The sequence below is a fragment of the Manis pentadactyla genome, chromosome 4, assembly GCF_030020395.1.
Source record: "Manis pentadactyla isolate mManPen7 chromosome 4, mManPen7.hap1, whole genome shotgun sequence".
Classification (NCBI taxonomy): Eukaryota; Metazoa; Chordata; class Mammalia; order Pholidota; family Manidae; genus Manis; species Manis pentadactyla.
The window spans coordinates 75,629,448-75,645,989 of NC_080022.1; the positions used below are offsets into that span (position 1 = coordinate 75,629,448).

The 16,542-nt window shown below is 38.5% G+C and overlaps 1 long non-coding RNA gene across 2 annotated transcripts in view; it reads right to left on the reverse strand.

Moving 5' to 3' along the window:
• The window catches only part of LOC118914876 (uncharacterized), a 39,149-nt gene that overhangs the window by 20,598 nt on the left and 2,009 nt on the right, over positions 1–16,542 (reverse strand). Inside the window, exon 3 of one of the 2 annotated variants that reach the window (XR_008997055.1) lies at positions 2,492–2,542. This is a non-coding gene — a long non-coding RNA (uncharacterized LOC118914876). Of the gene's footprint in view, positions 1–1,226; positions 2,543–16,542 lie in introns of those variants that run through there. The other variant, XR_005025788.2, reaches the window with a different exon arrangement.

The following is a 16,542-nucleotide window of genomic DNA, read 5'->3' on the forward strand; positions in this document are numbered from 1 at the left end:
CTAAACTTTGTTTTTAATTGGCTTAGATAATTTAAATGTTTCAGAAAAATTCTATCAATGGCAAGTTTGAAAAGAGGGATTACCTAAATGTCCAGTTTGGAATATATGTTCCAGTTTTCTATTGCCACTTGTATCTATTGTGCCCCCATCCCTAAAGCACACAAACAATTTTATTATGCTTGCAAATTCTATGGTTCAGGAATTTGCACAGGGCATAGCATGGATTGTCTCTTTCCATGTATTTGTGGCATCAAATAGGATTATTTCATCAGCTGGCAACTTGGATGGATGGGGGCTGAAATAGCTGAGACTGGGAGATCTGTTCCAAGATGGCTTCTTCCCTCACCTGGCTGGTACCTGGGCTGGGATGATTTGAAGTCTGGACTCAGGTAGGACTGTTGACCAAACACCTTCATATGGCCTCCCTATGAGGCTCTGGCTTCTCACAGAATGATGGCTGGGTTCCAGGGAAGTGTAGAGGGGAAATTATTCTAGCACAGCAGTATGCTATAAATGTCAAAATATGTATGGTCTTTTTTTTTTTAACTGACACATTGAATGTATTTACTCTAGGCCCTAGAGGATCTCACAGTTACAGATTTTGAGCTTGGATTTTAAAGCCTGAGTAGAATACTTTGCTAATGGAAAAAATCATTGATTACAAATTAGTCTATATAATAGACACTGTGAATTATTCATTAAAATCCACCCTGACCCTCTTAGTCAGTAAAAGTTGTGGCTAGACCCACAGCTAGTTAGAAAGTACATTTCTCAGCCTTACTTGAAGCTAGATGTGTTTAAATGACAACCTTCTCATAGTGGAATGGGAACAGAAATTATGTGTGCTCATTTGGAGTCTGGGCCTTTAGACATACGACATATGATCCTCCAATGCAGTCTTTTCCTTCCACAAGGTAGATCATGGAGTTCCTTGACACAGCTTCAATCATGCAGTTGAGAATAATGCCATAGTGGATGGTAAAGCAGTAAGACAGAAGGAAGCTGGGTCCTTGGATGGCCTCATGGAGGAAAGCCAGCCTGATAACTTGGATTTCTTATCTTATGCAATCTTTGTATGTTAGAGAATAAAAAATTCCAGTGTTCTGTACACCATAGTATTTGGGGCCTCTTTGTTATAAAAGTTTAGCTTTTCCCTAATTAGGACATTAAATACACTTTGTTGAATAATAGCTGGGTGCTTTAGAAATAGCAGCTGCTGTCCACCATACACAAACCTTTTAAAATGTTTGGTATAATGGATTTTAAGTTTTTTGTGCCTACTGATTTTTATTGCATTTTACAGTTCCAATAGTTTTCTGATAAAGGAAGCACTAGTAGTAAAAGGTTCATGCTTTATATAAACATTTTTATGCATACATTCCTTTTTTCATTTTGACAAGGACAACCAAAATTTCTCATGTTCCACACCAATAATTCACTTGAAAAGCTCAGAAGCTTATAATTCTTTTGACATGGTAGGAGATCTTAAACTCTGGAAGTACAGAGATCACATTCCCATATTCACATGTAGAGAAACTTTACTAATTCAGAATCATCAGAGGTAGTCTTATAGGTTAGAACAGCAGTACTCAAAGTATGGTTCAGGGGGTCTGCAAGGTCAAATCTATTTTCATAATAATATTAAGATGCTGCTTGCCTTTTCCACTCTTATTTTCCCACAGGTGTAGAGATTTTCAGAGGTGTGACATGGCATGAAGTTCTCACTCTGAAGGCTAATGAAATGTGAGCTTGTATATTCTTTTGTTCTAAAAAATTCTTCAGTTTTAGCTCTAATACAGTACATATCAGAAGATATAACCCACATAAACAAAAGCTCTTTGGTGTCTTCTATAATTTTAAGGATATAAAGGGATACTGAGTGTTAGAATAAAAAGTTTAGTGTCTCAATGGTGGTTAAAACATACTATCTTTTTCTTGACTACAAATACATAAAATTCAAAATGTTACAATTCATTTGATGGCTACATACCAAGCTAAGAAAATGGTATTTTCTGGTATCCCTTTCATGACAACATTGATATTTTTAGAAGAAATTCCCAAATAATCTTACTTGAAACAACAGTTGAAAATCAGAAGAACTTGAGTATGATCAAACTGTAACAGTCTGAGAAATGAGTAAAATTTTCTTGTTAATCTATTGAGGGTAGAAAAAGAGAGGTGGACCCAGATTCAGGGTAAAAGGTATCACATCCTATAGCGTGACCCCTCTTAAATCTTTGGTACCAAGTTAATGAATTCATAAATGCTTGAGAACTTGGTATTAGGGGTAACTGTGAAGTTGAGCTTCAGGTCCATATCAATATCGGTGGAACCAAGGAACAAAGGCAGTGAGGAAGTGTTGTGTGTTTGTGGAGGGAGAGAAAAGCAGGCAGCCTTCTGTAAATAACCTGCCAGAGTCTCAAAAATTGGATGAGAAGCAGAAGCTCTTGATTTTAGAGGCTGTGAAACTGGGCATTCAAGGCAAGCTTACCTGTTTCTTAGGGACAGGAAATGCCAAGCTGATAGTTAACCTAAAATATTTCTGTAATACAAACAGAAATACACACACATATCTACTCGTAAGTGATATAAGAATAGGCCATATAAGACACATAGACACACTTTAGTTTAGCAGTGGAACAGTATTTTATACAAGACTCTACAAAGAAATGTAAGTGCCCAAATAGCTTTGTCAAAAAGTGTTACGGGAAGGTTTATTCCAGGTTTAATATATACTTAGTGTTTATAATTTGTACATTTACCTGTGTCAGGATCTTTTGGGAATAGTAAGTAGACTAGATAAGGAAGGAGTCATTGGAAGAGGAGACAACAGTATTTAAGCTGGTCCTACTTACTTCTACTCTATAGCCAGAATGGTGGTGTCACTTTCTCTGATGGTTCTCACCTTGACTGAATGGCTCAGTTAGGAGTATATGCTTGAGCGCACACACCACACACACACACACACACACACACACACACACACACACACACACACACACACACACCACACTCACAGATTAACTTAAGCAAAAAGGGAGACTAATTAGAAGAACACAGGGAATCCAAGAACAAACAGATACTAGATTTCCCAGAAGACTGGAGCCAGAAAATGGCAACACATCAGTAACAAATTTAGCAATTCCACCATCCCGGGGCCACAAAGTCTCTTGTTTCTGCTTCTATTTGCACATTACTGGATCCTCCTATCTTTTAAATCTATTAGCTTTTCTCCATTTCCAGTGCAATGACTCTAGTATCCGTTTTTGCCTGGAAGACTGAAATGACCTCTAAATTTTGCTCCCCACATCCACTCTTGCTCATTTCTGTTGTTTTCCTCACCACAGACAGAATTTTGTAAATGGAAATTTATTTAATGGTTTTTCCATTGCTCCTAAGATAAATGTCAAAATCTTCAATATGGTGTAGAACTGGATTACTATTCACCCACATTTAATACCCTTCGATATGGTGCCCCTTTCTGTCTCCTTGCTGCTCTCAGGCTTGGCAAAGATTTGGCAGATAAATAGTCAAAGTGAAATGTGAGCAACACTTTAAAAACCAGTGGGTGATATACCACTTTTCTTTTCCTTCTGCCATTACAATGGCAATGTTCCAGATAGAGGCTACCCTGTCAGCCTTAGTCCAGAGTGAAGATGACATGGAGCAGAGCCATGGTGGGCAAGTAGTACAAGAGATAAACAAACCTTATCATAGGCCCTTGAGATTTTTGGAATCAATTGTTCCTCAGCATAACCTAGCTTATTCTAACTGATACACACAATCTATGAGCTGTTCCTATTGCTCCATCTCTTTGCTACAGCCCCACTGGCCTTTCAGTGCTTACACAAGCTGCTCCCTCCTGCCTTAGAACATTTAGCTATGTTATTTTTCTCTTGTAAAGTTCTTTATACTTTTCCCCCCAGTTAATATTTACTCACCACTGAGATCTCAGCTTAAGTGTGAAGTACTGAGGAAAGGATGTCTGACCTATGTTTAAAGTACCCTGAATTCACCTTCTTTGTCATTATGTCCCTTTAACTAAACTGTAAGTTCCATGAAGACAAAGACCAGGTAGTGCTTTGGAAATTATACTCCCAGTGAGTGGAAAGAAGGATTTCTTTTCTCTTTCCAAAGGTCAGCTCTGTCTGCTTCTTTATACACATGGCAGAAAATGGTCATTCTAGCTCTAGAACCACAACAGTTCCCACTCTAGGGCCACCAGTTGATCAGCATTCCAGTATTAATTCTAAATTCTTGAATAGAGAATCTGGTTGGGTAAACTGGGAGACGTTCTGTAATAGTCCACCCACAGTTCGCCAAAAGATCTAGGTCAGTCAGGCAGAATCAACATGTCTACAGAGACTTCTGCTGTAACAGATAGGGGCAATACTCAGAAGGGGATGGAGGCTGAGCAAACACCCCAAAGAGTATTGCTACAGTCACTATAGCTGACTCTACTGTGTTCCTGACTTTAACAATCTTGTTCTCAAAATTATCCTCATAGAACATACAAGGGAGTTATGGATACAACCCCTATGAGGGGTTTCTCAAGGAAGAAAAGTGTACTGACCAAGTAATTTTGACTCTGTCTCCCTGAGTTTTGCCTTTCTTCAGGGAGTCTCTTACTTTGACTACCACTACTACTTCACTTTACTCCCTTGGGAATAGAGGATTACTCTTAACAGTACCGTAAAAACAACAACAACAACAAAACAAAAACACCTTTCCCACAATTCTCTATAATGCTGTTGGGATAAGCTAGAATTTTCTAAAACACTTTATAAACATCAAGAGCAAACAGGAAATAAAAAATGCAAGGCAATAAAAACTGTGTTTAACAAAGCAAAGATTCTGACTCTCCCTGGTTATACAGTTCTTGTCTCATTTCACTTGGGATCTAAGTGAAAGGAGGACCCTTGTCATCTGAATATCTGAATGTCTGTCGGTCACCAATAGCACAGAAGACCAAAAAATTAGTTCATCTCTACTAGGGTTTTCCCTGTAACATTTCTTCCACCTTACAAAAGAAAGTAGAAGATGAGATTAAAGATGGTGGTATGAGAGGTGAGACAGAGGCCTCCTCCCAAAACCACATATTATATGAAAATATAACTAATACAACTAATCCTGAAAGAGCAACAGGAAAGAAGGTTGCACCAGACTGCATATACGTGGAGAAAAGAACAGACCTCATGGAATAGGGTAACATACTAAAGCCATGATCTGGTGGGACCCAGGCCCTTCCCCCACCAAAACTCACTGGCAGGGGAAGAGAAAGAGAGTGGGGAGGGAGTAGGGGCCTGGGACTGCTGAACACCTAGCCCTGGTGGTCTGCTCTGTGAGCGAAAACCTACATTGCTTGGTGCTCTGGTGATTAGTGGGGTTGGAAAGCTAAGAAAGGTGGAATACCCAGAGAGACTGAAATTCCAGCCAGCCACTTGTGGAAAACAGGGATCCATATACAGATGCTCTGAGACAAAAGAAAAGCAGGCAGTCTGAGAGACTTCCTTCAGCGAGAGGGCTGCTAAAGGGGCAAGGAATGCACAGAGCTTACTTTTCAGGAGAAAGGACAGGCAGACAAAACTGTCCAGGCTCACTCTGCCCAGCAGGTTGGGAACTTTCTGGAGCTTCAGGTGATCCATCCCACTGGCAGGCTACAGAGCTCAGAGGCCCCACATGGTGATACACAGGCCGCTGCACCTTCCTCCTGGCCACCCAACACCTGACTCACAAACCAGCAGCCCCAGCCATGGTGTCAGGCCAGCCAGAGGAAAGCTCTACCTACGGCAGCTAAAAACTAAAGGCATACAGTCATACACCTGTGTGCTCAGCCCACTGGTTCAGGTAGTGGAGACAGACATAGCAGGGGAGAAGCAGGAAACAGCTCTTTCCTCCCCCCCAGGAACCAGCATCACTCCCCTGCAACCCCTGACATTGCTCCAGGGCCTGAGCAGCTCCAGAGAGTAGAGCTTCTAGGCACTAGAGGGTGTCACATACAAATATGAAACATCAAAGGAACCTAGTTCAAACCAAAATGCCACAAACAATGAAAAAAGGGTCAAGTGAAACTGAACTCATCAAACTTCCTGAAAGAGATTTCAATATAAAAATCATAAACAAGCTCACAGAGACACAGAAAAATATTCAGGAACTCAGGAACAAATTCAGGATAGAGATCCAGTGATTATGGAATACAATGGAGGGATTTATTTATTTATTTATTTTTCTTTTTTTTTTTTAAATTAAGGTATTATTGATATACACTCTTATGAAGGTTTCAAATGAAAAAAACAATATAGTTACTACATTTACTCATATTATCAAGTCCACACCCATACCCCATTGCAGTCACTGTCCATCAGTGTAGTAAGATGCCATAGATTTACTATTTGCCTTCTCTGTGCTACACTGTTGTCCCTGTGACCCCTCACACCATGTGTACTAAACATAATACCCCTGAATCCCCATGTCCCTCCCTCCCGAACTGCGCTCTGGCACCCCTCCCTTTTGGTAACCACTAGGCCCTTCTTGGAGTCTGTGAGTCTGCTGCTGATTTGTTCCTTCATTTTTAACTCATTGTTATACTCTACAAATGAGAGAAATCATTTGACACTTGTCTTTCTCCATGTGGCTTATTTCACTGAGCATAACATCCTCCAGCTCCAAACATGTTGTTGCAAATGGTAGGATTTGTTTTTTTCTTATGGCTGAATAGTATTCCATTGTGTATATGTACCACATCTTCTTTATCCATTCATCTACTGATGGACACTTAGGTTGCTTCCAGATCTTGGCTACTGTAAAAAGTGCTGCGATAAACAAAATATGTCTTGAATCTCAGAACTTGTATTCTTTGGATAAATTCCAAGGAGTGGGATTCCCAGGTCAAATGGTATTTCTATTTTTAGTTTTTTGAGAAACCTCCATATTGCTTTCCACAATGGTTGAACTAGCTTACATTACCACCAGTAGTATAGGAGGGTTCCCCTATCTCTGCATCCTTGCCAGCATTTGTTGTTCTTAGTCTTTTTGAAGCTGGCCATCCTTACTGGTGTGAGGTGATATCTCATTGTGGTTTTAATTTGCATTTCCCTGATAATTAGTAATGTGGAGCATCTTTTCAAGTGTCTGTTGGCCATCTGAATTTCTTCTTTGGAGAATTGTCTCTGCATATACTCCGCCCATTTTTTACATGGGTTATTTGCTTTTTGGGTGTTGAGGCATGTGAGTTGTTTATATATTTTGGATGTTAACCCCTTGTCAGATATGTCATTTACAAATATATTCTCCCATACTATAGGATGCCTTTTTGTTCTGTCAATGGTGTCCTTTGCCATACAGAAGCTATTTAGTTTGATGTAGTCCCATGTGTTCATGTTTGCTTTTGTTTCCCTTGCTCGAGGAGATACATTCAGGAAGAAGATGCTTATGTTTATACTCAGGAGATGTTTGCCTATGTTGTCTTCTACGAGTTTTATGGTTTCATGACTTACATTCAGGTCTTTGAGCCATTTCGAGTTTACTTTTAACAATAATCCAGTTTTATTCACTTGCATATAGCTGTCCAGTTTTGCCAATATTAGTTGTTGAAGAGGCTGTCATGTCCCCATTCTATGTCCATGGTTCATTTATTTTATATTAATTGACTATATATGATCGGATTTATATCTGGGCTCTCTAGTCTGTTCCATGGTTCTATTGTTCTGTTCTTGTGCCAGTACCAAATTGTCTGATTACTGTGGCTTTGTAGTAGAGCTTGAAGTTGGGGAGCATAATACCCCCAACTTTATTCTTCCTTCTCAGGATTGCTTTGGCTATTCATGGTCTTTTGTGGTTCCATATGAATTGCAGAATGATTTTCTGTAGTTCATTGAAGAATGCTGTTGGTATTTTGATAGGAATTGCATTGAATCTATAGATTGCTTTAGGCAGGATGGCCATTTTGACAATATTAATTCTTCCTATCCATGAGCACAGGATGTGTTTCCATTTATTGGTATCTTCTTTAAGTTCTTTCAGGAGTGTCTTGTAGTTTTCACACTATAGGTCTTTCGTTTCCTTGGTTAGGCTTATTCCTAGGTATTACATTCATTTTGATGCAATCATGAATGGAATTGTTCTCCTGTATTCTCTTTCTGCTAGTTCATTATTAGTGTATAGGAATGCAACAGATTTCTGTGTGTTAACTTTGTATCCCACAACTTTGTTGAATTCAGATATTAGATCTAGTAGTTTTGGAGTGGATTCTTCAGGGTTTTCTATGTACAATATCATGTTATCTGCAAACAGGGACAGTTTAACTTCTTCCTTGCCAATCTGGGTGCATTTTATTTCTTTGTGTTGCCTGATTGCCATGGCTAGATCTCCAGAACTATGTTGAATAAAAGTGGGGAGAGTGGGCATCCTTGTCTTTTCCCCAAACTAAAAGGAAAAGCTCTCAGCTTCTTGCTGTTAAGGATAATGTTGGCTGTGGGTTTGTCGTATATGGCCTTTATTATGTTGAGGTACTTGCCCTCTATACCTGTTTTGTTAAGAGTTTATATCATGAATGGATGTTGAATTTTGTCAAATGCTTTTTCAGCATCTATGGATATGCTCATGTGGTTTTTGTCCTTTTGTTCATGTGGTGGATTATGTTGATGGTTTTTCAAATGCTGTACCATCCTTGCATCGCTGGAATAAATACCACTTGATCATGATGGATGATCTTTTTGATGTATTTTTTAATATGGCTTGCTAATATTTTGCTGAGTATTTTTACATCAGTGCATCAAGGATATTGGTCTGTAGTTTTCCTTTCTTGTAGTGTCTTTGCCTGGTTTTAGTATTAGTGATGCTGGCCTCATAGAATGAGTTTGGGAGTATTTCCTCTTCTTCTACTTTTTTGACAACTTTAAGGAAGATCAGTATTGGGTCTTCAGTAAATGTTTGATAAAATTAAGCAGTGAAGCCAGCTGGTCCAGGTATTTTGTTCTTAGGTAGGTTTTTGATTACTGATTCAATTTTGTTGCTGGTAATTGATCTGTTCAGACTTTCCATTTATTTCTGGATCAGCCTTGGAAGGATGTATTTTTCTAGAAGGTTGTACATTTCTTCTATGTTATCCAGTTTGGGACATTAATGATAAAGGGCTCAGTCCATCAAGAGGATATAACCATTATAAATATATATGCACCCAATACAGGAGCACCAACATACCTGAAACAAATATTAACAGAACTAAAGGAGGAAATAGAATGCAATGCATTCATTCTAGGAGACTTCAACACACCACTCACTCCAAAGGACAGATCCACCAGACAGAAAATAAGTAAGGACACAGAGGCACTGAACAACACACTAGAACAGATGGAACTAATAGACATCTATAGAACTCTACATCCAAAAGCAACAGGATACACGTTCTTCTCAAGTGCACATGGAACATTCTCCAGAATAGACCACATACTAGGACACAAAAAGAGCCTCAGTAAATTCCAAAAGATTGAAATCCTACCAACCAACTTTTCAGACCACAAAGGCATTAAACTAGAAATAAACTGTTCAAAGAAAGCAAAAAGGCTCACAAACACATGGAGGCTAAACAACACGCTCCTAAATAATCAATGGATCAATGACCAAATCAAAATGGAGATCCAGCAATATATGGAAACAAATGACAACAACAACACTAAGCCCCAACTTCTGTGGGACGCAGCAAAAGCAGTCTTAAGAGGAAAGTATATAGCACTCCAAGCATATTTAAAAAAGAAAGAGCAATCCCAAATGAACGGTCTAATGTCACAACTATCAAAATTGGAAAAAGAAGAACAAATGAGGCCTAAGGTCAGCAGAAGGAGGGACATAATAAAGATCAGAGAAGAAATAAATAAAATTGAGAAGAATAAAACAATAGCAAAAATCAATGAAACCAAGAGCTGGTTCTTCGAGAAAATAAACAAAATAGATAAGCCTCTAGCCAGACTTATTAAGAGGAAAAGAGAGTCAACACAAATCAACAGTATCAGAAATGAGAAAGGAAAAATCACAACAGATCCCGCAGAATTACAAAGAATTATTAGAGACTACTATGAAAACCTATATGCTAACAAGCTGGGAAACCTAGGAGAAATGGACAACTTCCTAGAAAAATACAACCTTCCAAGACTGACCCAAAAAGAAACAGAAAATCTAAACAGACCAATTACCAGCAACGAAATTGAAGCGGTAATCAAAAAACTACCAAAGAACAAAACCCCTGGGCCAGATGGATTTACCTCGGAATTTTATCAGACATACAGGGAAGACATAATACCCATTCTCCTTAAAGTTTTCCAAGAAATAGAAGAGGAGGGGACACTCCCAAACTCATTCTATGAAGCTAACATCACCCTAATACCAAAACCAGGCAAAGACACCACCAAAAAAGAAAACTACAGACCAATATCCCTGATGAACGTAGACGCAAAAATACTCAACAAAATTTTAGCAAACCGAATTCAAAAATACATCAAAACCATCGTACACCATGACCAAGTGGGATTCATCCCAGGGATGCAAGGATGGCACAACATTCGAAAGTCCATCAATATCATCCACCACATCAACAAAAAGAAAGACAAAAACCACATGATCATCTCCATAGGTGCTGAAAAAGCATTTGACAAAGTTCAACATCCATTCATGATAAAAACTCTCAGCAAAATGGGAATAGAGGGCAAGTACCTCAACATAATAAAGGCCATCTATGAAAAACCCACAGCCAACATTATATTGAATAGCGAGAAGCTGAAAGCATTTCCGCTGAGATCGGGAACTAGACAGGGATGCCCACTCTCCCCACTGTTATTTAACATTGTACTAGAGGTCCTAGCCACGGCAATCAGACAAAACAAAAAAATACAAGGAATCCAGATTGGCAAAGAAGAAGTCAAACTGTCACTATTTGCAGATGACATGATACTGTACATAAAAAACCCTAAAGACTCCACCCCAGAACTACTAGAACTGATATCGGAATACAGCAAAGTTGCAGGATACAAAATCAACACACAGAAATCTGTGGCTTTCCTATATACCAACAATGAACCAACAGAAAGAGAAATCAGGAAAACAACTCCATTCACAATTGCATCAAAAAAAATAAAATACCTAGGAATAAACCTAACCAAAGAAGTGAAAGACTTATATTCTGAAAACTACAAGTCACTCTTAAAAGAAATTAAAGGGGACACTAACAGATGGAAACGCATCCCATGCTCATGGCTAGGAAGAATTAATATCGTCAAAATGGCCATCCTGCCCAAAGCAATATACAGATTTGATGCAATCCCTATGAAACTACCAGCAACATTCTTCAATGAACTGGAACAAATAATTCAAAAATTCATATGGAACCACCAAAGACCCCGAATAGACAAAGCAATCCTGAGAAAGAAGAATAAAGTAGGGGGGATCTCACTCCCCAACTTCAAGCTCTATTATAAAGCCATAGTAATCAAGACAATTTGGTACTGGCACAAGAACAGAGCCACAGACCAATGGAACAGACTAGACAATCCAGACATTAACCCAGACGTATATGGTCAATTAATATTTGATAAAGGAGCCATGGATATACAATGGCGAAATGACAGTCTCTTCAACAGATGGTGCTGGCAAAACTGGACAGCTACATGTAGGAGAATGAAACTGGACCATCGTCTAACCCCATATACAAAAGTAAACTCAAAATGGATCAAAGACCTGAATGTAAGTCATGAAACCATTAAACTCTTGGAAGAAAACATAGGCACAAACCTCTTAGACATAAACATGAGTGACCTCTTCTTGAACATATCTCCCCGGGCAAGGAAAACAACAGCAAAAATGAACAAGTGGGACTATATTAAGCTGAAAAGCTTCTGTACAGCAAAAGACACCATCAATAGAACAAAAAGAAACCCTACAGTATGGGAGAATATCTTTGAAAATGACACATCCGATAAAGGCTTGACGTCCAGAATATATAAAGAGCTCACACGCCTCAACAAACAAAAAACAAATAACCCAATTAAAAAATGGGCAAAGGAACTGAACAGACGGTTCTCCAAAAAAGAAATACAGATGGCCAACAGACACATGAAAAGATGCTCCACATCGCTAATTATCAGAGAAATGCAAATTAAAACTACAATGAGGTATCACCTCACACCAGTAAGGATGGCTGCCATCCAAAAGACAAACAACAACAAATGTTGGCGAGGCTGTGGAGAAAGGGGAACCCTCCTACACTGCTGGTGGGAATGTAAACTTGTTCAACCATTGTGGAAAGCAGTATGGAGGTACATCAAAATGCTCAAAAGAGACTTACCATTTGACCCAGGAATTGCACTCCTAGGAATTTACCCTAAGAATGCAGCAATCAAGTATGAGAAAGATCAGTGCACCCCTTTGTTTATCGCAGCACTATCTACAATAGCCAAGAATTGGAAGCAACCTAAATGTCCATCGATAGATGAATGGATAAAGAAGATGTGGTACATATACACAATGGAATACTACTCAGCCATAAGAAAAGGGCAAATCCAACCATTTGCAGCAACATGGATGGAGCTGGAGGGTATTTTGCTCAGTGAAACAAGCCAAGCAGAGAAAGAGAAATACCAAATGATTTCACTCATATGTGGAATATAAGAACAAAGGAAAAACTGAAGGAACAAAACAGCAGCAGAATCACAGAACTCAAGAATGGACTAACAGGTACCAAAGGGAAAGGGACTGGGGAGGATGGGTGGGTAGGGAGGGATAAGCGGGGGAGAAGTAGGGGGGTATTAAGATCAGCAGGCATGGGGGGGTGGGAGAAAGGGGAGGGCTGTACAACACAGAGAAGACAAGTAGTGATTCTACAACAGGTTGCTACGCTGATGGACAGTGACTGTAAAGGAGTATATAGGGGGGACCTGGTATAGGGGAGAGCCTAGTAAACAAAGTATTCGTCATGTAAGTGTAGATTAATGATTAAAAAAAAAATGCAGTTCCTATGTGGTGACCTCTAATGAGTTCTACACAATGATATAAAGGACATATAAAAGTGTAGGCAAAGGGTCTGTTTGTGTTTATACAGAGGATCAAAGCCTAATTTGGCTACCCCGAAAATGAACTAAGAAACGATATGAAAGAGAACTTCCAACATCAGCACTCTCGGGAAGACTCATGCCAGAAGATGATCATCAAAAAACCCCAACAAAGATCCACGCACTGCTACAGCTGTAGATGCACTCATCCCACCAGCTCCTGGACTTGCCATGGGAATGAAGGAGATATCTAAGCTGGCCTGTGCATACAGTAAAACAACAAATTTGACTGGATCTATACTGTTGGAACTCAACCAAGAATTAGGAGAAGTGCAAATTGTAGCGCTCCAAAATCTTACAACTACAGACTATTTACTGTTAAAAGAACATATGGGATGTGAACAGTGCCCAGGAATGGGTTGTTTTAATTTGTCTGATTTTTCTCAAACTATTCAAATTCAGTTAGATAATAACCATCATATCATTGATAAGTTTTCACAAATGCCTAGGGTGCCTAACTGGTTTTCTTGGTTTCACTGGAGATGGCTGGTAATTACAGATATGCTTTGGTTATGTAACTATACTCCTATTATGTTAATGTGTGTGCGCAATTTAAGTAGTAGCTTAAAATCTATACATGCTGAAGTTACTCTACAAGAAGATATGTCAAAGAAATAATCAATCTTCCCATGTTTTCTCCCGCCTGCTACTTCTATAGCTTTTCTTCTTCCTTCCTAATTACAACGAATTCTTAAATAGAATTCGTGCCTCATATCAAATTTACCAAGTATCATAACTCCTCCAAGTGGTAAAGATACCTCAAGACAAATGCTGGGCATAGAAGCCACAGGGCATAAATATGCAAAGAAATAAAAAGCTAACCATTTCAAACAATAAGGCTTCTCTCTCACTTACCAACTTTACATTTCCCTGTATGGCCCCGGAAGATGACTGGTTAGCCAGAGACGGGTAAGATTCCTCAAGGGAGGAACAACCTAAGACAGGCACAGTCGCAGGGGGGTCATCAGGTGAGAAATTGGGGATCAACAGAGGTGAGGCTTAGAACCTCACCCTCCCTGTTCTGAGAGAAATCTTCTGCATACGTGGATGTTTTATTGCCCTTGTCTAGCTTGGATTAACACATAGTCTACAGGCACACACCTGATCATCTACATTTGCTCTCTTACAACACTAAACTATGTTTTCTACCTTTATGTTGTATCTACCTATCACTTCAGCATCTTATTAAAAATAATAAAGAGAGAAATGTGGTATCCACATATAAACCAAGTATAAAAATCAAATGTGTATTCATATTTGAACTGACTGTTTATAGTTCACAATGCATGAACAAAACCAAAAGTTTCTGTGATGACTGCCCTTGTACTGTTCACCATGTAACTTATTCACTATGTAAGAATTTGTTCTCCATGTAAGAACTTGTTCGTTATGCTTCAGAAGATTGGAGACTGACGAAAATTAGGCTTGGGGTGGATTAATGATTGTGCATTGAGCATTGACTCCCCTATACAGAATTTTATTGTTGTTAACAACCATTTGATCAATAAATATGAGAGATGCCCTAACAACAACAACCAAGAAAAAGTACACACTTCCAATTGTAAAATAAATAAGTAACCGGGATGTAATGTATAGCATAAGGAATATAGTCAAAATATTGTAACAACTTGGTATGGTGATAGCTGGTACTTAGAATTATCATGTATATAAGTGTTGAATCACTGTGTTGTACACCTGAAACTAATGTAATGTAATACTGTGTGTCAACTACCCTTCAATAAAAAATAATTATCTAAAAAAAAAAAAAAAAAATGGGTGGAGGATATGAAGAGACAATTCTCCAAAGAAGAAATTCAGATGGCCAACAGGTCCATGAAAAGAAGCTCCACATCACTAATTATCAGGGAAATGCAAATTAAAACCACAATGAGATATCATCTCATACTAGGTAGGATGGCCAGCATCAAAAAGACAAAGAACAACAAATGCTGGTGAGGATGTGGCAAAAGGGGAACGCTCCTACACTGCTGGTGGGAAAGCAAGCTAGTTCAACCATTGTGGAAAGCAATATGTAGTTTCCTCAAAAAAATAAAAATAGAAATACCATTTGACCCAGGAATTCCACTCCTAGGAATTTATCCAAATACAAGTTCTCAGATTCAAAAAGGCATATGCACCCCTATGTTTATTGCAGCACTATTTACAATAGCCAAGATATGGAAGCAACCTAAGTGTCCATCAGTAGATGAATGGATAAAGAGGAAGTTGTATATATACACAATGGAATACTATTCAGCCATAAGAAAGAAAGAAATCCTACCATTTGCAACAACATGGATGCAGCTGGAGGATATTATGCTCAGTGAAATAACAAGGCAGAGACGGACAAGTACCAAATGATTTCCCTCTTTTGTGGCGTATAACAATGAAGCAAAACTGAAGGAACAAAACAGCAGCAGACTCAGTTTCCAAGAAGAGACTAGGGTTTACCAAAAGGGAGGGGTAGGGGAGGCTGCGTTGGGTGAGAGGGACATGGGGATTGAGGGGTATTATGATTGGCACACATGGTGTGGGGGGGATCATGGGGAAGACAAGGTAGCACAGAGAAGGCAAATAGTGACTCTGTGGCATTTACTACACTGATGGACAGTGACTGCAATGGGGTATGGGTGTGGACTTGATAATACGGGTAAATATAGTAACTATATTGTTTTTTCATGTGAAACCTTCATAAAAGTGTGTATCAATAATACCTTAATGAAAAAAAAAGAAAGAAGATAACACTTTCCATCTTCTTATTATTGTAACTATTTCTATATGTCCGTGGTCATTTCTACTTCTTAAAGACTTAAATTATCTATGAGAAAATTTCAAAGGTACCTATATAACTAGTAATAAAATTCAGGTATTTTTGAGGTCTGTATCTTTTACATAGACACTTGTAGAAAAGAAAAAAAGTTTTCTCTTTTTTATTAATATAAACTAGAAAATGAATTGAGAAGAACTATACTTAGGATGCCCTAAAAACTCTTGCAAATAGGAACTGAATACAGTTCTTCTGAATCAACACGATAGGGGTTTCCATTAAACCTTTTCCAAGTCCTATTACTTCCCCACCCACCTCCCAACAGAAACTGTGAGCTGGGTAGTAGTTTTTAGCTCAAATGAAACCAATTTACTGTTTAAACTATCACATCTTCCAGATTATCAAGCAGTTTTTATATTGTCTTGGCCTCCCTTTTTTTAATTGTACTACTTACCTCATCATAACTAATCTCAGAAATAATTCCTGTAACTTTAAAAACATTTTGTTTGTTGCTTACACTTACATGTGATATGTAAAATTAAAATTACTAATACTAGTTTTAGCAGTAGAAATATGTAAAGTTGGAGAGTCTTTTTCTATGCTAAAAAGTTTGGGACTATAATGCTGATTCAGTTTAAATGAGGATTATATTTTAAAGTATGTACAGTAGCCTAGTGT